Source organism: Athalia rosae, chromosome 7 (genome assembly GCF_917208135.1).
Source record: "Athalia rosae chromosome 7, iyAthRosa1.1, whole genome shotgun sequence".
NCBI lineage: Eukaryota > Metazoa > Arthropoda > Insecta > Hymenoptera > Athaliidae > Athalia > Athalia rosae.
Genome location: NC_064032.1, coordinates 4,212,068 through 4,234,878, shown reverse-complemented (window position 1 = coordinate 4,234,878; position 22,811 = coordinate 4,212,068). Strand labels below are relative to the sequence as shown.

General features: G+C 38.2%; 1 protein-coding gene across 3 annotated transcripts in view; it reads left to right on the top strand.

Annotated features, from left to right (window-relative positions):
- The window catches only part of LOC105693233 (forkhead box protein O), a 97,476-nt gene extending 86,011 nt beyond the window's left edge, over window positions 1–11,465 (top strand). For all 3 annotated transcript variants that reach the window (XM_048658954.1, XM_048658955.1, XM_048658956.1), the window contains one exon: window positions 11,184–11,465. The gene's annotated coding sequence lies outside the window, so the exon portion shown is untranslated. The remainder of the gene's footprint in view (window positions 1–11,183) is intronic.
- Window positions 11,466–22,811: the final 11,346 nt, after the last annotated feature.

The following is a 22,811-nucleotide window of genomic DNA, read 5'->3' as shown; positions in this document are numbered from 1 at the left end:
CACTACTATCCCACGTTAATTGATTAATTATTATTTTGCCTCGTCAATTTTTTTCGTCTTTTTTTTTTTTTTTTTTCTCAATCCTTCGTCCTTCTTCGAAGAGACGAATGATATTCAGATGAATAAAAAGTGGAGTACAAATTGAACCGTACGCGTGGGTTTTTTTCTTTTTTCTTTTTTTTTCTTTCACTTTACCTTTCTTTTTTCCCTCCACATATCGTACACGTTTTCGCAGTATACGTAGAATCGGCGAGTGTCATGGCAACAACGATCCATTCATCCGACACCCTCTTTTCGAGGTTCATGACGACAGATTTTTCCATCTCGGTTTTTCTTGTTCCTTTTTATTTTTTTTTTATTTTTTTTTTTTTAACGCAGCAAAAGCAAAAAATCAAACGTAGTGAAGTTATCACGAGTAGTTGAAATTACAGCTATATCATTTGTTGAATTTTGTTGATTTGGTTTCTAGAGTATTTTCGAAATTTTGAAAATTTTAACGACAACACGTAGACACTTCGGCGAAGGAAGTACAGGTGGTGTGTTTGCCTCAACGCTGAGCCAACGTGATCTTGGCAAAGCCAGTTTAAACCGAGATTTCGGTAGAGACGGTTCTGCCCGAAATCGAAATCGCGAAAATTTCTCAATAGTGTTCGTTCGCGATACCGACTGTGTTCTCCCATTAGATTCGGTGGGTTCGAGTGGCTAAAAATTCGATAGATTATTTTCCGTTCGAAGTTTGTGATATTTTCGAGTGCAGTGCGAAGAGAGGAAAACAAAAATAGCGATCGCGATTTTGCAGGTATTTGAAATTTGTGTCTTTATTTTTTAGTTTAGTTAGCTTCGAAATTTTCACGTTTTTTTGTTCGCTGAAAGGAATATCGAAAAAATGAAAGAAATTAATTTGGAACGTCGACGATCGCACGATTTTATGTATATGAAACTATTGAAAGATTTTGACGTGTAAAAAATCGTGGGTATATATATATATATATATGTGTAGAGCGATCTGCATATATTTATGTACATGCATAATATGATAATAAACGATTATTGGACAAGTGTTCTTTCCGAGTTGAAGAGAGTCGCGGCGCGGCGCGGCGCGGCGGCTGAGGGCGTCGCGACGTCGAGCGACGCGTTTAAATAGATTACGTTTACTTGCGCGCCGAGGGAAGGAATTCGTCGAGCTGGGGGGGGGGGGTAGAGAGCTAGTCAGGGGTTGGGGGGGGGTTGGGGGGGTGACTTAAAATCACGACAAACGACCCTGTAATCACCGTAGGGATGATAAATCTCAGAAACTGAGACCAAGAGTCTCCCCTAAAGTACATCCGTTACAATTAGCACCGATCCGAGCGTACACCCGCTAGGATTTTCCACTCCTACGATCCGTAAGCAATCGAATCGCCACCTAACCCAGTTTCGGAAGATTTATCGATCGATCGGCCCCCCACCCCTCTTTCATTTTTCAATTTCGTACAATTTTTCTTCTCTCATTTTTTTATCCCCCGCAAATTTCGTAAAACTTTTCGATCGATACGATCGCTCCGACCGGAATCGGGATTTCTTATCTCTCGGTTCTATTCGATCGGTACACATTTTACAAATTTTCCTCAACACTGCGAAATTCGCGTGATTTTTTATCAATGAAATAAAAAATTTTTCTATAAAAGTTCGCGGATTCCTTTCGCCTTTTGTTACGGCTATCCGTACGTCCGAATAACGTGGGTGGATCGCACGTACACGGCTCTGTAGCTATTTTTTGTCCGTGTGCCGCAGAAACGCGAAAGAAAGAGAAAAAGAGAGAAGCAAAAGAGAAAGAAAAAAAAAAAATGAGAGAAAGGGCGGGGGGGGGGGAAAAGGTAGAGGGAAAGGGAGATAGCTAGTCTGACGTCTTCATCACCCTACCGACCGGGAAACAACCCTCAAATGGGGTTGGATACTTTGTGAGATTTCTCTTACTTGGCGACAGAGAAAAGAGGTCGTATATAGTCGTCGGAGGGTCGGTCGCATGTCGTTACCAAGATTTACGTGCAATTTTCCAAAAAAAAAAGAGAGAGCCGAAGAAAATGATAAAAAAAAAAAAGAAAAAAAGAACAAAATCAAAGAAAAGAAATAATTAACGAACGTCGGTGATTGAAAAATTACTAATTACAAGTTAAACGAGTTATATACATCGATCGACACGAATTTATTTCTCTTCGAAAACACCGAGAGAATGAGATCCCAAAAACTGTTATTTTTTTTTTTAATAATTTATTTTATTTTATTTTATATTTTTTGTTAGAGATATAAAAGTCCAATGCTTCATAAAGTTCGCAGTTATATATTCACATCTAATTTAGTCCCATGTATTTCTATAATATACATATATGTATATGTATACATAATTTATACTTGAAACATACCATTTTCCGTATTCAACGAAACAAAAAAGAAAAACCCCTTGACTCACACGCAACATTATTTCCATTCTTATTTCATTTCACGGCAAATTTCATCCCTCATTCCAAAAATTCTCAAACCCCCGGAATGTAGCCACTATTAAATCTTTTCACATGGCAGTAAAACTTTTACTAACCGAGGTATTCCAACGATAAAACCGTACAAAATAAAAAAGTAAAAAAGAATATCCAATTTCTGATCGAATCGAATCAAAATAATTAGATAACCACCGAAATTTTGTAATTCTTTTTTTTCCTTTTTCTTTCGAAGAATTCATGATCGATCGAGCTTTTTTCGCGAGACAATTGTTTATATCTCCCTTTCTACAACGTACTTTGGATTTTTTTCGTTTTTCGTTTTTCCCTTTTCCCTTTTCCCTTTTCCTTTTTTTTTCTTTCGCTTCTTCGGTATCCGTTACGGCTTCGTCGCCACTAAAACTAAAACCACTAAAGAACGTTTGATGCTGCTATTAGTTGGCATGACGTAGGGTTATGTCAGAAGCGATGGCCGGGGACAATTCAATGTTAAATCGTCCGCTATATACCAAAAATTCTATACGAACGTAGAGTCCAGGAATCCGCGGCCTTGGCTCAGGAAAAATCGGAGGCGGCCTTCCCCTGGCCTATGGTGTACATAAGACGTGTAGGGAGAAATACATGGTACGCCGCGCGAAAGGGTAGATTTTTATGGTCGGTGTTTATCACAATAAAAATATTTTATATAAGTTCCCGCTGACGTGTGCATTCGATGGTCCAATTCCTAAATCTATTCTTCGATTCCTCCGATAGATCATCATGTATTTTATGTATACGGTATGTGTATGGTACGTAGGAACATATCGTATAATATTATGTATTTATCATATCGAACAATGTTTAAAAAAAAAAAAAAAAAAATACGAACTCTATATTGTTTGCCTTTTTATCTCTTCTTTTTTATCCTCCATCTTTTGAAAAATTCAAAATCTGGTAAATTCAAAACCGTAAAATTACAAACGTCAAATTTTTCAGTGGGAGGGGGCGGGTGGGTGGGATTACTCTTTTCTTTTTCGTCAAGGTAATGGAGTTTGTTTCGTCTAAAAAATCGTTCCTCGGGGTTTTGGAAGCGAATTTGTTATACGAAAGATCAAACGCGGATTACAAAAACTGAAGAAATAGAGAAATGAGATTCGAATGGAGTGTGCGCGCCTATATTCTCTACATGATTTCACGTCTGGCTTTGACGTGTACGGAAAAAAAGAAAAAAAACAAAAAAAAAAAAAAATACAGCAAAAAGAAAATCGAACGAATCATCGTCCTTGTCAGTTCGCCGGTACGTTTTTTTTGATTAATAACGGAAATCCGGGTAAAGGAAGAGATTTTTTCCCATCTATTTCCGGTCCCGTTAGAAAAAAATTAAGAATCAAAATCAAAATGAAAATACATAATTGACGGTCGCTTCGTCAGATTAGGTAGATATATTCGCACATATGTACGCAGGCCGTATGTACCCACACTGTGTAACGGCGGTTAAGTTTTCGAATCGGTTTATCACGCGACCGACAAGTGTAAGGGCCCTTTAAGGCCTCTAAGGGCTGCGAAGCCGGTTTAACTGCCGTTCTAACGTTCGGTTTAAGGGTCACCGATATTTATGGGAACCGATAGACCGATGGGTTCGTGCTTCCTCGCGAACCTTTGTCCGCGATTCACTTCCGGCCGCTCCCTTTCCCCCCCCCCCTGCCGAAAAATTCACCGTTTTTCTCCCTGTATCCCCTTCTCTCTCATCGCTACCGCCTCCGTCGCGGCATCGACTAATTTCGCTCATTTCGTTCCTCCCTTATTTTCGAATTCAAAGGTGCGCGAAAACTGCGCGCGATGTCCGGTACTTAGGACGCGCGAAAGTCTAGCCGGTTTCTTTGGTTTTTGGGGGGTGGGGGGGAGTGAAAATTTTCGCGAAGAAATATCGAGGGAAGAGGAGAGTAGCGAGGACGCGGTGGGGGGGCGGGAGGAGGACTCCATGCGTCTCTATCTTTCTCTCAAAGCAAATCCGAAGCAAAGTAGTTGGCGCCGATTAAACAAATCGTATTATAACTTAGCTTACTGGCTCTGCTTCAGCACCAAACTTACTCACTTTATATTAAGTAAGACGAAACGTGGGGTGTGTGTATACATACACGTATACATATACACATATGTAAGAGTATAGCTTATACTCACTTTGCTCCACTTGACTCTCGAGAGCGGCTATAAAGTTCAGAAATTACTCCGACCCCCCACCCTCCAGCCCCCCCCCCGAACGACTCCCCTTTTTACTTCACACCCAACCACCTACTCACCCTCCCCCCCCGAATACCTAGCGCAACCCCCGCACTGATAATTATTTAATTGAATTTATTTAACACAATGGCACTAGATTTGTCAAGTGTCAAGTTTTCCGCCGAGGTATATATATATATATATATGTATAATATATAGTTTCTATGTACGAATTATATGCACATCATTTTCTTCTACTTCTCTTTATTTCTGGAACGTCTGTCCCCTATACTACTGCTACCTTAGTCACAGTGGAGGAATGGAAAAAGTTGGCAAGTTTTAAGGGACCGTTAGGGGTGGAAAGGGGGGCGTCTCATGGGGGGGAAAATGTAATTACTCGACTCGTTCTCTCTCTCTCTCTCTCTCTCTCTCTCTCTCTCTCTCTATTTTCTCCCTTTTTCTCGGGGATTCTCCTTCGACCCCCCTCCGCGATTCTAAGGGCGGTTTTCGGGGGGCGGCGGTGGCGGGGAGGAGTTGGGCGGAAGAGGGACGCCGAGTTGACGTCCGCTCGACGTCGCGGATTAAGGAGCTCTTCGGCGTCGCGACGCTCGCTTTTTCGGGGGTTCGTTCGGTGCAGTCGAGAGAATAGGAGAAATATAATAGAGAAGGATAGAAAAAAAAAAAATGTCGCGGGGCGGGGGGGTGGTAAGGGACAGGCAGCATCAGCTATCCGCGAATTAGCCGGGCGTAGAAGTAACTCGTTCATGGGTAGTTAGCGACCGGATAGCGTACTTAATGCGCGAGTCGTAAGTCCGAAAGTTCTTTCGCCTTGTGTGCAGGAATCGGGGTATATAGGTGAGGGGGCGGTATACATAGATATGTATTTTATTTTACGTTTGCTGACAGCTTTTTCATTTCTTATACTTCCTCCGTTCTTTTCTTGTTCATTTATTTTTTCTTTTTATTTTTTTTTATTTTTTCTACACGCGCACCAATTTTCTCTCTCTCTCGTGGGTCCCGGAGCAGAACCTGCTTTTGCAAAGTGGAATATGGGAGTGCAAGAAAGAGTCGTACAATATTTCAAGTTACATAGAAGAAGTGACTTTATATGTATATATAGGTGTATCTACATACCCGGGTCGGTCTACCTATGTATACTTGACGATAGAAACTAAAGAAGAGACAGACGGACGTACGTACGGACGGACGGACCGACCGACCACTTGAAATATCTTGTCGCCATCCGCGGAAAACTTTTCTCTCCGGTCTCTACGTGTATAATATATATATTATGTATAGCGCGTATATATGTATATATATATCAGTCTCGTACCAACCACTGGCGGGTTAAAACGACCACCGAAACATGCTGACGTTACTGGAAATATCGGTATAGCTCCGCGTGTCCCACCGATATCATATGTACGTACGTACGTACGTACGTACACACATACCTATACACGTACGTAACTAACGTCCGCGAAAACGCACGATATCGAGTTAAAGTCGAGTATGCAATTTCATGAGATTTTTGTCTCGTCCAGTTTCCGCCGTATTCCGTATATCGGACCCCCATCGGATTCCGTTTAAGAACATCTTTCTTTTTTTTTTCATCACGTCATTCGGAAATCATTAAATTGTTATTAGATTCTTCGCTTTTTATAGGTGTTACGTTTTTATCTTTTCTTTTTCTATTTTGCCACCCTTTTGCCAGAAAAGTGTGTGGAAATAAAAGTCGTATAGGTTTTAGATGAGGGGGGGGGATTGATGGGGATGTGCTTTTAATGGCCGAAGTTGATGCGTTCCGTTTCTGAAGAAAAAAAATTACAGAAGACACTTTCGCTGCGATCGAGGTAAATTCGCGGTGCGGACGCCTTTTTGGGGTAGACCGTCTCGAAATTGGCCGATAATCGTGTCTCTTCTCGATTTTTTTTCCTCTGCGCGTAGCCCGACCTCAAAATTACCCTTTCGCCTAGCCGCCGCGACAAAACCGCGTGCCGCGCGAAAAGCGCGAGGGACTCGACCGAATCGCGGCGCGAGAAGCGGGCCGGGGGCGGAAGGGAGGCGTCGGAGGAGGAGGAGGAGAAGGAGGAATCGGCGGAAAGAGGGCGAAAGAAAATGAGAAGAACGTAGTCGCGGGGGATGCTAAACGCTCGGCCCCCGGTAGCGGACCCCGGCGTCCCGCGTTTTCATCCCCTCTACGCGCGCCGCGTCCCCCCACATCCCCCACCCCGCTCCATTCCAGTTTCACTCGTCGGGGGCCAAAGTACAAGCGAACTCGCGGCTGCCGGCGCCAACTCGGCGCGTCGCGGCGCCACGTGGCCACCCCTCACCGACGCCCACCCCCACCCCCCCCCGTTACCCTCAGCTTCCTTCCGCCGTCTTTCCATCCTCGCGTCTTCCGCACCGTACCGGTAGGGTGGAAATATATACCCTTTGCCCTCCCTGATGCTTAAAAAAAAAAAAAGTGAAGCTTTCGCGGTCTTTTCGTTATGTGTATCGTATGTATGTACATATGTATATGTGTATATGTATTGAAGAGATACGAAATATGCTAGACACGTGTGTTGCATCGATGATTTTACAATCGTATAGGTCGCTGATTTTCTCGTCGAATTTATACGGGATAAAATGCGAATGAAGGGGATGCGAGACGGAGGAGAAAAAAATTAGATGAAAAAAAAAAAGAAAAAATTGTAAGCGAATAGGCTGCTGCTGCTGTTTGCTTATAACGGATTATTATATACTCCGCGTAGCGAGCGAGCTCAATTACTCGACGAACAATCCCGTCTGATGAGGCAGAGACTGGAACTGATGCTCGTAATTTTAACTCGTGAAATTTGCCGTTGCGATTGACGATCATGAGGAAATTGTCTCGATACACCGTTGCGACGTGTGGTGTGCGAGTTCGCGAAGAGTTTAAAAACTCGAGGGGCGGAAAATGAAAGATATGACAAAAGTCGAAGAAATTTTAGACGGTTTTCCGGTTTTCAGAGAATTTTTAGCGAATTTTTTAAAAAAAAAACAGGCGCGACGTTCGGTTGCAGAATTGGTAGTTTTTTTTTTTTTTTTTTTTTTTCTCTCGTGGAACGAATTCGCGGGTCAGCGGGAGAGAAAACGTACAAACTGCGGGCTGGGTGTAGAAATATACGATTCCAACCGGCGATCATTTACGGTAGCGTCAATTTTTCAAAATTAACCGTAACCAAAATGTCGTTCGATAAATTTCTGCCGCTGTTCCGCGTTCTAGAGCTGCACCCGGGGAACTCTGTGTGTGTGTAGAGCTATACGGACGTTACGTCAAAACGAAACGAAACGTAACGTAACGTGTAACGCGTAATTCGATCAGTTCGGAATTTTCGCTTATCGCGCGTCTCTGATTTTCTTTTCGTTTTTTTTTCTTGTTTTTTTTTTTTCCTCTTCTGCTTGCCCGGAAAATCGTTGGGAAACTAAAAAAAAAAAAAAAAAAAATATAATAAATCCAACCGGGTATATGTATATGTATATATACAATAGTCGTAGGAAATCTATGGTGGCCGTACAATATCTTAGAGAAAACTATGGCGGGTCTTACATAATATCAATGGTTATACTCCGGTATCTGCTTTTACCGGGAGAAAGGAAAAAGGAAAAATGGAAAAAGGACGAAGGATAGGGAAAAGGGGGTGACGGCAGATTATTGCCAGAGGATAGTTGGTCCCGATGCAGCAATTTATTAATACAACGCGATGCGGAAGATATAGGTATCGGATGTACAAGGAAAAGAACCAATTATCGATAGTATACGATACTCTTTATTTAATTGACCGCGCTCGCCCCTCCCCCCTCCCTTTACAATATAAAGGATGCGTTACAGAAATTTATCGTCGAATAGCCGTATTTAATTATTTATACGCAGGTAATACCGTTACTCCGATACCCTATAGTCTTATTCGTTTCTTCATTTTCTTTTCTATCAATTTTTTTTTTTTCTTTCTTCTCTTCTCTTTCACTTTGTCCAGAGTGCAGCTATCCTCTTTTTCTTTCCGTTATTTTTCCATTGTTTTCCCCTTGGATTTTGAATCGAAAAAAATCGCCGTCGAAAAATTCGTGCATCATTTTTCGCAGCGACTGCAGTTCGCGGCGTTATACCGCAGTCAGCGCACACTATATCCGTCTCTGAATTTTCTTCTTTTCCCAATTCTTTTTTTTTTTTTTTTTTTTTTCTTTTCACCTCGCGTGGCTGCAGATAGACCGTAGGTCGGGTATACGTGACATAGGAGCTGTTGAAAATTGATCGCGAAATCGGAATCCATTAGTCCGTGTGTTCCCCTCCTGTCCTCTCTCGTTTCTAGTTTTTACACATTTTTTTGTTTTTCCCGATTTTTTTTCTTCTTCTTCGATTCGTACATTTTTTTCCTCACTCCGTTGTACATGCATGTCCTCGAAAAGAATATATAGAGTCAGCGGATCACCGTTATTATTATTTTTGTTCCAAAAAATGGTGAAAACAAAATGGGGATAGTTTCAACAGCTGATATCGTATGTGAGAACTGGCGGAGGTCGGTCCGAGTTTTATAGGCGCGGAAGTGAGAAGGATGTATATCTCCTACTACGCCGGTATAATAATTGTGGGCGCGGGGCGCGGGTCGCGTCAAATTCGAATGGCTCCATTTCGTCGGGATCCATTCAGACTTCGAAATGGGGTAGCATTCATTGCTCTCTCTGACGGACCGACATTATGACGTCACGTGTCGACGCTGATGTCAATGGCTGATAAACGATGTCGTTAGCCAACGGCGACGCTCGCCTGATTATCCATTATCATCGTCATCGTCGTCGTCGTCGTCGTCGTCGTCGTCATCTTCTTCTCATTCGTCTCGTAACGATGATCAGTCATTGCGAAAAAATTGAGTTGAAGAGGAAAAAGAGAAAGAAAATTCCCAACTTTTAATTCATTCGTGTATCACGTGTAATGTGTACATTTATTCGTAACGTATTAAATGGGGAACGAGTCTCATAGACGCAAAGTGTGTATGATAAAAATTTGAGCTGACTCGTGGGTTGTATAATACGCATATCTCTTTAGCTCATAAACAAGGTGGGTGTAGTTTAGGGTGGTGAAAGAGAGGGAAAGGGAATGGACATAAACCCAATTTTCTACTTCTCCCCTAGATAGGAATAAAAAAAAACGAAAAAGAAAAAGGGAACGTAAAAAAAAATGGAGAGCATGAAATTCTCTCGTAGGTACGTACTACCTATGCACGGTGGTACGTGTAGTTTTCTCCAGGTTTTGCTCTCGGATGTGAATCACGAAATTTATATCCTCTAAACTATCAGCAATCCCAACGAGTTAAACTTTCGCTAAACAATGCATCGCGTTGCTTTTTTATTATTGCTTTTATTTAGTTCTTTTTTTTTTCTTCCATTTCATTTTTCGCTACCACCGTTATGGGTATATCCTCATGCATCGCGGGGTGAGGGTTCTGTTTTGTCCTGGAGACGAAAAAAGAGGAAAAAAAAAAGAAAAAAAGGAGGAAAAATTAGAAACGCGAGCGAATTTAAGGTAGAGAAAACTTTTTAATATCGCAAATGAACAAGTTCGGTGTATTATTTGCTTATACGCGTGTGGGAGGGGGGGGGGGGGGGGGGGGGGGGGGAGGAGAGTGGGAAAGAAAAATAGAACGGAAGAAGAGAGAATAGAGCATTTTATTATAGGCGCACGTAGATTATGTCTTTTGCTTTTTTCCTCGACTCGCGTAGAAAGTCAAAGTGTCGTTCATCGATACGATCGAACCCTAAACGCCTAAAACTATTTTTATCGTCTCTCTAGAATTACTGTGTCTAACGTAGAACTGTATATACGGCGATATCACGTGTGCTCGTGGGATTACTTTTGGAGACGAATTTTTTCCTCCGTCTAAGCAGAGATTCTAGATTTAGATGAAGTCGAAATAAAAGTTTTCTCCTCCCACCGTAACGTACGTTTATTATTTTTTATATTCATCTTACTCGGCGTTTCTCACGAATTACTATGTGACAAAAAATCCTAATTATCGTCCTATGCAATTATCTGATCATTTTTAAAACCAGAGCTTCGATCATAGGTGACCCGCGAATCATACAGAATTCTTACGCCGGTTTCGAAGTACCTCGATCTACCGACGGAACAAAATGTCCTCGGGTTTTTCTCACCCCCCGAACACAATAATCCGGGTGCTCAAAGTGCGCGTGTTCGCGACCCGGGACACGGGATCTTCGCCATTCTTCAACGATTGTCAGTTCAACCTTTTCCGAGTAAAGCCCATCAGCTCTTCTATTTCCTCCATTACTTTCTCTACTTTACCTCCCCTAATTCCTACTCTCAACCACGAACGCTACATCCGTTTCGTTCGCTCATTTCCGTGTTTCATGTTCTCCGAAAATTAGAAGACGAGCCCGAAAAAAAGATATTTTCGAAAAATTAAAAAAAACCATACCAAAATTCAATTTCTATCCGCAATGATTTTTTTTTTTTTCCCTCTGTTACAGTTTCATACGTACGGAGGGCTGCAGTGCTGTTGCGACGCGGGAAGGATTGGTTTGTGATAAAGTACACGTTTTAATTTTTTCTTACTTTCTTTCTTTGTTTTGTTTTTTTTTTATATATAAAACTTTTTTTCCCTTCTATTTTTTTTTTCGAATTTTTTTTTTTTTTTTTGTATTGGTTGTAGAAAAATAACCGCTATATACGTACTTCAAAAAATGCCAGTCTACGCATACCTACACACACACACAAACACACATATATATACATATATATATATATAAATACATATATAGTGCAATTGGCGCGAAACGAAAGAAATAATAATAATTAAATACATACACAATTATAATATATAATACCTTATGTGTATATGTAATTTTTAGGGTCCTTTTTATAGGTGCTCAAAAACGGTAGTGGAATTGAATTTTAAGGAAAAAAATGAATTTAAAATAATTATATATGTACGTATAACGAGAGTTTCAACATTATAAGGAATAATAATAAAAAAATAAATAAATGAATAATAATAATTAGCTGTAATAATAATTGTAATAATAAATAACAACAACAACAACAATAATAATAATAACGATGATGATTAATGATAGTGAAATCCATAACAATTATAATAAATATTATAATAATGAGTGAATAAATTGTAATAATAAATTAAAAAAAATAAATAAAAAGAAAAAGAAAAACTCGTCGTGCAATTATAATTGGATTTTCCGAAAATAATCATTCTAATTACAATAAGACTTCGAAATTTACACATTGAAAAAGAGAAAACTTGGAAAGAAAAATAAATTGTCAGACCGGTATGGTAGGTGAACTGATTTTGGTAACTGAGAAAAAAGAAAGACTTTCTCAAAAAGTGAATAAATAAGTTGAAAAAATGTCTCGCAAGCTCACTGACCCCGTATTCATCTCACTGTTTTATTGTTATTAATATTATTACTATTATTATTACTATTATTTTTATTTTCCTTCTGTATATGATTATTTTAGGATGAATATGTTTAGAACGTAAGTCAAATACTCTGCCATATATATATATATATATATGATGATCGATCAGGAGGAGAAATATTATGTACGTAAAGTAACGCGAAATTTAGCGAGTAAAAAAAAAATGAAAATTTAGGAATAAGATGAGAGAAAGAAAGTGGAAAATTCAAGAGTTGGGAAGGATTGGAAAAATTAAAAAGGATGATTGGTTCTTTGATTTTATTTTATTTTATTTCATTTTATTCGAGTTTTTTTTTTTTTTTTAACAAATTCTATAATTCATCAGTACGGGTAAATAAATCAAGTCAATAATTTTAACTTTGTTAAAACACATGTTACGTGTGTATATGTATATCGGTATACATATATATGTGTATATGTATGTGAATGTAAATTGAAGTAATTTGCTTGTAATGAGGACGAGAAGAGGAGAGAAAAAGAAAAAGAAAAAGAAAATGGAAATGGAAAAAAAAAAAATGGAAAAATAAATGGATAAAGAAAATCAATAAATAAAATGAATTAACGAAATAAATTAGTAAAAGTTAAAGTTAAAGTACTAGTAAAGTAAACTGAAGTGATATAAATATCAATAGACAAAACTTGATCGAATCAACAATGCAAGCGACCTGAGAAACGGGCATAGTCGGTTGTTATACACATCTAGATAATTTCTCTTTTTATTTGATTTTATTTTATTTTATTTTACTTTAATTTGATTTTTCTCTTAATATTTTTACCTGCTTTGCCCTCTTTCGCCCCCGTATACAACGATCTCTGTTGTCCGAAACTAACCTCATATAAATTGTTAAGTATATATACACATGTGTATATTTATATGTACACATATTTAATATAACATAATATAATATAATAGAATATGTAATATATAATATAATATAATATGATAGAATATATATATATATATATATATATATATGTATATATATATCGTGTGGAAAATGAAATGATGCTGGGAAAAATAAATGATCAATTACAATCAACATGCATGTATAAATAAATATGTATATATATATTATATATATATATTCTACAAATTGAATAGAAAAAAAGAAAAGGAAAAAAACATTACACACGTTTAATAGAGTTATATTATGAATATAATAATTGATTGAATATTAATATACATACGTATATATACATATATATATGTATATACATAGATGAATAAATAGGTAAAAAGTGATGATAGGGACATCGTAGTAAATACGCGAAGTGTTAGGTATATATTATTATTACTATTACTATTATTATTATTATTATTATTGGTTATTATTCGATAAAACGTACACACGCATACATATTTTACGGTTAATTACAAAACAATAAAATCAACAACAACAAGAAAAAAAAAAATTCATTAAACAAGAAAAAGGCAGGGAATGATCGTATTTCGACAAAATCAAAAAAATCGTTGATGATTTACGATAGCAGTGATATCACTGTCGTAATGGTTTGATCTCTGGTTTTCTTATTCTTCGTTTTTGGGTTTTTTCCATAGGAAATAAAACGATGTTAATTCGCATATACTATATATAAATAATTAAATGAACGAATAATAAAATAAATAAATAAGTGAATGAATAATATGATGAATTTGTTGGAGTTTCGTGATGATGCTGCAGGTGGTGCTTTAGTGAAATTTATTAGAATAAAATGTAATAAAAAAAATGAAAATGGGAGGAAAGAGAAAAAAATTAAAAAAGAAAAAAAATACTAGTAAAAATTGAAAGATGAGGTAACGGGAAAAAAAATAATTTTCGACTAAAAATGAAAATTAAATATATGAGTCCTAGGCGTCAAAAATTTTACGAATATTTTCTCGATATCTCGGAATGTATAGAAAAACGAATAATGTAGAACTATTAAATATGAAAAGAAGAATAGCAGAGGAAATGAAACGAAAATCACTCCGTTAGACAATTATTAAACTATTACCTATTCTCATTATCATCATTATTGTCATTATAATTATAACAAGAATTATTACCTTATGACATTATTATTGTCATCATCATCTTCATCATTGACGTCGTTGTTATTATCATTGTTACTATTATTATGATTATTATTATTATGAGAGACAGTCTATAAAATTAGCACAAGAAATGCTCATTATAAGTGTGACGTAACTACGTTAAAGTTTATTCAAAATAAATATATAATACATTTTACGTATGTACACATCATTAATTGATGAGGTGATTTTATTATCATTTCTTTTATTTTCGAATCCTTCTTCATTTTCCGCATTCAAAAAATCATGAACTTCAGGCGTTCAATTTCCTAACCAATTTATTTTAGCGAATAAAAATGATGATTATTAACGATGGCGAATTATTTTTCTTCAAATCTTCTTCTTTTTTTTTTTTTCTATCAAAATTCTACCTCTCCCGTAGGTTTTTGAAAAGCTCGAATGCGAGAAAATAGAAACCTCAGGTGACACGCCTCAAGAAAAAAAAAAACTAAAAAACACAATGAAATGTTAGTCAATTCTACCGACAAATACGATCAAGTAACATATGAATATATATACTTATATATATATACAATACTAATATACACACATGAATATAATAATATATAACGATAAAGATAAATGAAATATAATTATTATTGAATAAATAATTTCTTCAGGGAAAGAAAAAAAATTATAAATTAACAAATAATCGACGACGACAACAAAAACGTATTGTAATAAAATTTATCCTTACTGTTACTGATTAAAACTAAAAAAAAGAAAGAAAAAAAAGGAGCACCCATACATATTATACGTGTTAAGCATACACATAGGTTGTTAATAAATGATAATTATCATCATTATGGGTATAATAATGATAATGATAACGATAAAAATAGTAATGTGGTTCTTTTCTATTTTCATTTTTAATAATTTTATTGATTTTATTTTATTTTGTTACGTTCAGAATTAATTCACTTTGACTCTGCGCACGTTGAGTCTGATAAATACATTTTTAAATTTTTAGTTCTATAGCCTGTTGTTACAATTAGAATTATTATTACTTTACCATTATTTCTTATCCTTCCATTTTTCTTCTCTCTTTTGCTCACCCTAAAGCACACACCACATACGACTCGGAAATAGTGAAAAAAAGGCAAAAATACAGTTAATAACAGATCAATAGTTCAATTAATCAAATATATAAGAATTATTACATGTTAAGTAGTAGTAATAATAATAATGATGATAATAATAATGATAATGATAATAATAATAATAAATAACAGTAATAATAATAATGAAAATGTAAAACTTGAGTTACATACATATATACATAATATTTAATATAAAATATAGTTCAAGCCTATTATATTATAATAGACGGGTTGTATAGAAAATTTATATAATCGAGTTTTACTGTTAATTCCATGGTAACCCTTGACCCTAGATCCTCACCCCCGTATGTTGAGTCTTTTAAAAAAATTCTTTTTTCTATTCGATCTCTTTTTTTTTTTTCTCAATAGAAATAAATTAATGATTAAAATGAATTTTTATAATTCGTCTGAAACGTGCGCTCTGGTTTTTGGTTCTACGGTGAAACATAAGGAGAATATAGAAGAGGATGATTGTAAGTAGAAAATCGTTGGATAGATGCAGTTTTGGAAATATCTTATACCGCGTCAGGCGAATCATTAGTCAACGTCGAAGAGAAGAATGGCGCATCCTAGGATCTTATATACACGCGCTTTCGGTATGAGGAAAAGGGGATAGAAGGAAAGGGGGGGATGGAAAAAAAGAGAAAAGAGGAAAAGAAAAGGGAAAAGGGAAAGGAAAACAGACTCGCGAAGGGTCGGATTCTACGGTGTGTTGCAGGAACTCAAAACGGACAGGAAGGAACACCCTTGAAATAGAACTAAGTGCAAGGGTAGGGAGTAAAGTAGTCGCCTTGCTCCTGCGTGACGTGTAACCCGATGTATTTTTGAAAAGGTTTATATCATACGTACACAAATGATTTCTACCTATCCTATATTATATCCTTGCATACATTATTACACAGCCACGCGAACGTGTGAAAAAAATTAGGAGAGACAAAAATCGAAGAAACTCTAGAAATTATCCTCACCCCTTTTTTTCTCTCTCCTCTTCGCGTCTTTCAGTTGCGTTCTCTCGGGGTTGGGGTGAAAATAAAAGGAAAATCTTTTTTTCGAGGGATCTCGAAACTGACGAGGACGGCGGTGATGACGGAATAAAAAAATATTGTATATGTGTGCGTTTCTCATCGTCGGTACCGAAATTAATATGCAATGCGATTGATTAATGCATCGAGGATGAACTGGCGGTTGTTCACAAATTATATGCGATGCCCTGTTGTTGTTATTATTTTTATTATTATCGTAGTCATTATCATTATTATATAAGCTGCTGCACGTGCGAGCGGTTATGCAGCTCGAATCCGGGGTTGATATCCTCCGCGGAAGAACTCCCCCCTCCTTTCTTCCATCCCTCCCTCTTTCAAAGGAATTGGGGAGATCGACAGTCGGATTATTCGAGGCCAGTCGGAAGTGGGAAATCAAGGTGAGTGGAATTTGCGATTTTTCCAAAATATGTTCTAAATAAAACTCAAGTTCGGACAAAATCGAAGATTCTTACTTGAAAAAAAAAAAAGGGAAAATAAATCTTCTTCCTCACTCAAGAGAGAGATAGAGCGGAGGTGGACTTGTAGTTAAAATGCAAATTTCTTTTCAGCGTATACGTAGTAAAAGTATAAGAAGTTTTCAATACTCGGAGCGAATTGCGAAAAAAAGGAGGCGCTGCCGCCGGTCGGGAGGGACGGTTTTTGAAATTGAGAAATCCGAAGGACGGGCGGCGGCGGGGGGAGGGGGGGGGGAACTGGAAGAGGGAAACAAGGAAGATTTCTTTCAATTTAATTACGGGGTGACCCTCTCTCCTCGCGGGATCTTACTACTCGCCCATTTAGAATTTTCTTTCTAACCCGAAGGCCGAACTGGTGTGCAGAATTGGTTGGCGCGTGGGTGACGTGTGTGCCAGTGCAATATGGCGCAGGGTTCATGGAAATTCTTAATTAAATTCTCACCGCTTTCCCGAGATTATAGTAACAGAGAGCCGCCGCTGGAACCTCTGTGTACGTCTGCGTTCACACGCACGCCAAGGTCCTCTTGGAATAAAACTCTGAAAAAGCTATGGAGTTTTTTCATTCACCGCCGCGAGTTTAAAATCTCTCCGCGAGCCCGGGGAGAGGTGGGTAGCGCGAGGAAGAACGAATGAATAGAGAAAAAAAGATAAGATAAAAAAAAAACACTGTCCCCTCCTCTTCGAAAGCTCGGAAGAACTTTGGATTGGATCTTGTTCTCGCTTCGGGGGCGCTAACGCGATACTTTTATTTATGAATCCCGGCTGCAATCGTCGCGTGGAAATAAATTATTAAACAGTTGATGGAGCTGCATGAATTAATTGGCGATTTCGCGTTATGTGCATCGGCGTGTTTCAGCTGAGTGGGAAAAATATATACATTCGAAGATTTTCCTACCCGCGGCTGTGTGCTAAACGATGTTAACCTACGGTCGTATTGGCATTGGGAAGACGTTGGTGGAATTTTGCAGAAGTTGGCTCGGTGATATTTAAAATACGAGAAAATTGAAGGGGCGTTATCAATATGCATAAGGACCGACGACTGCTCGGTTCGGTCCGTCGGTGGATCTCTCTCGGGTTTGCTAACGTTGAATCGTGCGTTAGCTATTCGAGATACATATCAAGCTATGAATTATGAATTTGATATTATGTCGGCAAGACGATTCAGAGTTTTCACTTGATTCTCAGTGTGTATACCCGTACTACGTTCTCTTGCCTTTACTTTACTCCCGGGTGAACCGGCTCGCTGATTCGACAAACATTTGCGTTCATTATGCTGTACGTAGAATGCGAAGGAGGAAGTCAATTAGCTGCCTCTCAGTGTCGGCAAACCGTGCGAAGTGTTCTCTCGATTTTTATTTCGAAAATTGAGGAGCAGTCTATCCATCGATTACTCTGGTTTTTTAATTGGCTGACGAATCGTTTCGGTTATTTCGAGTTTCATTTGGACGAATATAATTATTTTGGGCTTCCGATCTTCTTCGAAATTTTGAAATAGTCGCAGTAAACGATCCTGTGGATGGTAAAAGTGCATTTTTTCGACTCTTCTTGATGGTCAAGTTCCGGCAATCTTCGTAGACAACCGGATGGGGTGGATGACTGATTGCCCTTCGAATCCCGACGAAAAATATTACCGATTTCCGACGACTACAGCGGATAGGGGATCCTTTTGCCTAGAGAACCCTCTCCGACCAGGTGAGTTTCACGCACACGTCAACCGTGAATGTTTCGAAGTGATCAATCGATTAACTGAATTTCTTATCTAATGCAGAATCTCGGATATCATTCGAATGGATCACATTCCAATTAATCCACTCTGAATTGTCTTGGGTGTTTCTGGATTTCAAAGTCAAGAAAGAAACGACCCTGTTCCTATGTATTTTGACTTCGCGTTATTCTGAATTTGATTAAGCTGCTGAATTTGGGGTTTTTTCGGGTCGAGAAATGAGATATAACTAATTTTTGTGAGATTTATTTATCGCTGTCCTCGTTTCATCCCTTATATTGGTGCCTAGTGATATGCGACTTACACCACCCTCATGTTTTACCCTCTGAGGCTTACTGCTGTAAGGCGCTCTGCTTTAAATGATATGAGATGTTTCGGCAACCCTCGCAACTCATGAAAATTCTAAGGGATGGCGCCACCTCCTGGGACCCTTGGATTTAAGTTTAAGTATAATTCATCGTCCAATTTTGCCAATGAGAGGGAGAATGTATAACGTTTTTAAACTTTCAGATAAATCGATTATATTGAAGAAATACGAATACCATAAAAAATTCTGGAAAAAAAATAGTTTAATTTTGACCCACGTTTTAAGAAATATCTAAGGTTTTGGATTTTCGCGTTTTAAGTGCCGTACTCGCAAAACTTTCGATGTGCCTGAAATGAACTGTGCAAGTGTTCCGAAAGTGATTTTACGCTGGTACCAACAATACATTGTGCAAATCAAGTTCAAACCAATACTCATTGCGGTATTCTCTTTTTTTCAGTACTCAGGAAATTCGAGATTCCATGCCGCAGTTGCGTGGACACACGGAAGAAAGCCTTTGCGACAATGATGACGTCGCACTCACAAAAATGGATTTCGTTGAATTCTACAGAAAGCGTATTTCCGTAGGCTAGTTTTCGAATTGGAAATTAATTGAATGAGGAGCATCACGAATAACGTGTTGATAAGTGATACGTCCTTATGTTTTTTATTCATAGCAATATGATCATGATAAAATGAACATTTATCTTTCGAATGATATGGAAACGTTTGTATTTGAGGACTGAATATTGTACACCTAATTGTAAGTGGGTTATCAATAAATAGACATTTATTTTTGATTTGATTATTCCATTTTTATTAAATGAGCTCCTGCACGTTTCTCCCGACCAAGCAACTATGAATAATATCTCGATCATAGCTCAGAAAAGTAGGACTGAATATACAGAATGAAATACAGGCACATGATGAGGGACATAAGGTCAATGCATCAGTTGCTCTCTCTGTTATACTAGGAATAATTGAACAGGGTGAAACGCATGCACATGATAAGGCACCAGGTCTCGGAATACCTCCTCGGTTTTCCTGTTCTCCTGATACCCAGAAAATTTTTTAGCCGGAATTCTAAATTCCGAAGTACCTCCTCGGTTTTTCTGTTCTCCTGATACCCAGAAAATTGTTTAGCCAAAATTCTAAATTCCGAAATACCTCCTCGGTTCTTCTGTTCTCCTGATACCCAGAAAGGTTTTTGCCCTGAATTCTCAACTCTGGGAACGCTGTTCGAAAGCTAGAAATTATTCTTTTTCTCTTTTATCCACGATTTATTGAATAAATAAATATACAGGCAGGCATATAATCAGTTCTGCAGAGAATCAGTCGCTCTTTCTATCAGACTAAGAATAATCATGAAGGATTGAATGCATGCACATGATGAGGCACCAAGTCTCGGACCACCTCCTCGGGTTTCCTGTTCTCCTGATACAAATCTCCACTTTTCGGCAAACTTTCAATTTTCAGGGCCGGCATTATAGAGCTCTGCATTATCACTTCCGGTTTAAAGCATGATTGAACGATCAGAGACACAGGCATGCATGCAGTCAGTCATGCGATGCATCAGTTGCTCTTTCTCTCATACTAGGAATTAACAAACAGGGTGGAACGCATGCACATGATGAGGCACCAGGTCTCGGAATACCTCCTCGGTTTTCCTGTTCTCCTGATACCCAGAAAATTTTTTGGCCAAAATTCTAACTTCCGAAATACCTCCTCGGTTTTTCTGTTCTCCTGATACCCAAAAAATTTTTCGACTAAATTCCCAATTCCGGAATACCTCCTTGGTTTTTCTGTTCTCCTGATACCGAGAAAATTTTTTGCCCTAAATTCTCAACTCTGGGATCGCTGTTCTAAAGCTAGAAATCATTCTTTTTCTCTTTTATCTACGATTTATTGAATAAATAAATATACAGGCAGGCATATAATCAGTTCTGCAAAGAATCAGTCGCTCTTTCTATCAGACTAAGAATAATCATGAAGGATTGAATGCATGCACATGATGAGGCACTAAGTCTCGGACCACCTCCTCGGGTTTCCTGTTCTCCTGATACAAATCTCCACTTTTCGGCAAACTTTCAATTTTCAGGGCCGGCATTATAGAGCTCTGCATTATCACTTCCGGTTTAAAGCATGATTGAACGATCAGAGACACAGGCATGCATGCAGTCAGTCATGCAATGCATCAGTTGCTCTTTCTCTCATACTAGGAATTAACAAACAGGGTGGAACGCATGCACATGATGAGGCACCAGGTCTCGGAATACCTCCTCGGTTTTCCTGTTCTCCTGATACCCAGAAAATTTTTTGGCCAAAATTCTAACTTCCGAAATACCTCCTCGGTTTTTCTGTTCTCCTGATACCCAGAAAATTGTTTAGCCAAAATTCTAAATTCCGAAATACCTCCTCGGTTCTTCTGTTCTCCTGATACCCAGAAAGGTTTTTGCCCTGAATTCTCAACTCTGGGAACGCTGTTCGAAAGCTAGAAATTATTCTTTTTCTCTTTTATCCACGATTTATTGAATAAATAAATATACAGGCAGGCATATAATCAGTTCTGCAGAGAATCAGTCGCTCTTTCTATCAGACTAAGAATAATCATGAAGGATTGAATGCATGCACATGATGAGGCACCAAGTCTCGGACCACCTCCTCGGGTTTCCTGTTCTCCTGATACAAATCTCCACTTTTCGGCAAACTTTCAATTTTCAGGGCCGGCATTATAGAGCTCTGCATTATCACTTCCGGTTTAAAGCATGATTGAACGATCAGAGACACAGGCATGCATGCAGTCAGTCATGCGATGCATCAGTTGCTCTTTCTCTCATACTAGGAATTAACAAACAGGGTGGAACGCATGCACATGATGAGGCACCAGGTCTCGGAATACCTCCTCGGTTTTCCTGTTCTCCTGATACCCAGAAAATTTTTTGGCCAAAATTCTAACTTCCGAAATACCTCCTCGGTTTTTCTGTTCTCCTGATACCCAAAAAATTTTTCGACTAAATTCCCAATTCCGGAATACCTCCTTGGTTTTTCTGTTCTCCTGATACCGAGAAAATTTTTTGCCCTCAATTCTCAACTCTGGGATCGCTGTTCTAAAGCTAGAAATCATTGTTTTTCTCTTTTATCTACGATTTATTGAATAAATAAATATACAGGCAGGCATATAATCAGTTCTGCAGAGAATCAGTCGCTCTTTCTATCAGACTAAGAATAATCATGAAGGATTGAATGCATGCACATGATGAGGCACTAAGTCTCGGACCACCTCCTCGGGTTTCCTGTTCTCCTGATACAAATCTCCACTTTTCGGCAAACTTTCAATTTTCAGGGCCGGCATTATAGAGCTCTGCATTATCACTTCCGGTTTAAAGCATGATTGAACGATCAGAAACACAGGCATGCATGCAGTCAGTCATGCAATGCATCAGTTGCTCTTTCTCTCATACTAGGAATTAACAAACAGGGTGGAACGCATGCACATGATGAGGCACCAGGTCTCGGAATACCTCCTCGGTTTTCCTGTTCTCCTGATACCCAGAAAATTTTTTGGCCAAAATTCTAACTTCCGAAATACCTCCTCGGTTTTTCTGTTCTCCTGATACCTAATAAATTTTTCGACTAAATTCTCAATTCCGAAATACCTCCTCGGTTTTTTTGTTCTCCTGATACCGAGAAAATTTTTTGCCCTAAATTCTCAACTCTGGGATCGCTGTTCTAAAGCTAGAAATCATTCTTTTTCTCTTTTATCTACGATTTATTGAATAAATAAATATACAGGCAGGCATATAATCAGTTCTGCAAAGAATCAGTCGCTCTTTCTATCAGACTGAGAATAATCATGAAGGATTGAATGCATGCACATGATGAGGCACCAAGTTTCGGACCACCTCCTCGGGTTTCCTGTTCTCCTGATACAAATCTCCACTTTTCGGCAAACTTTCAATTTT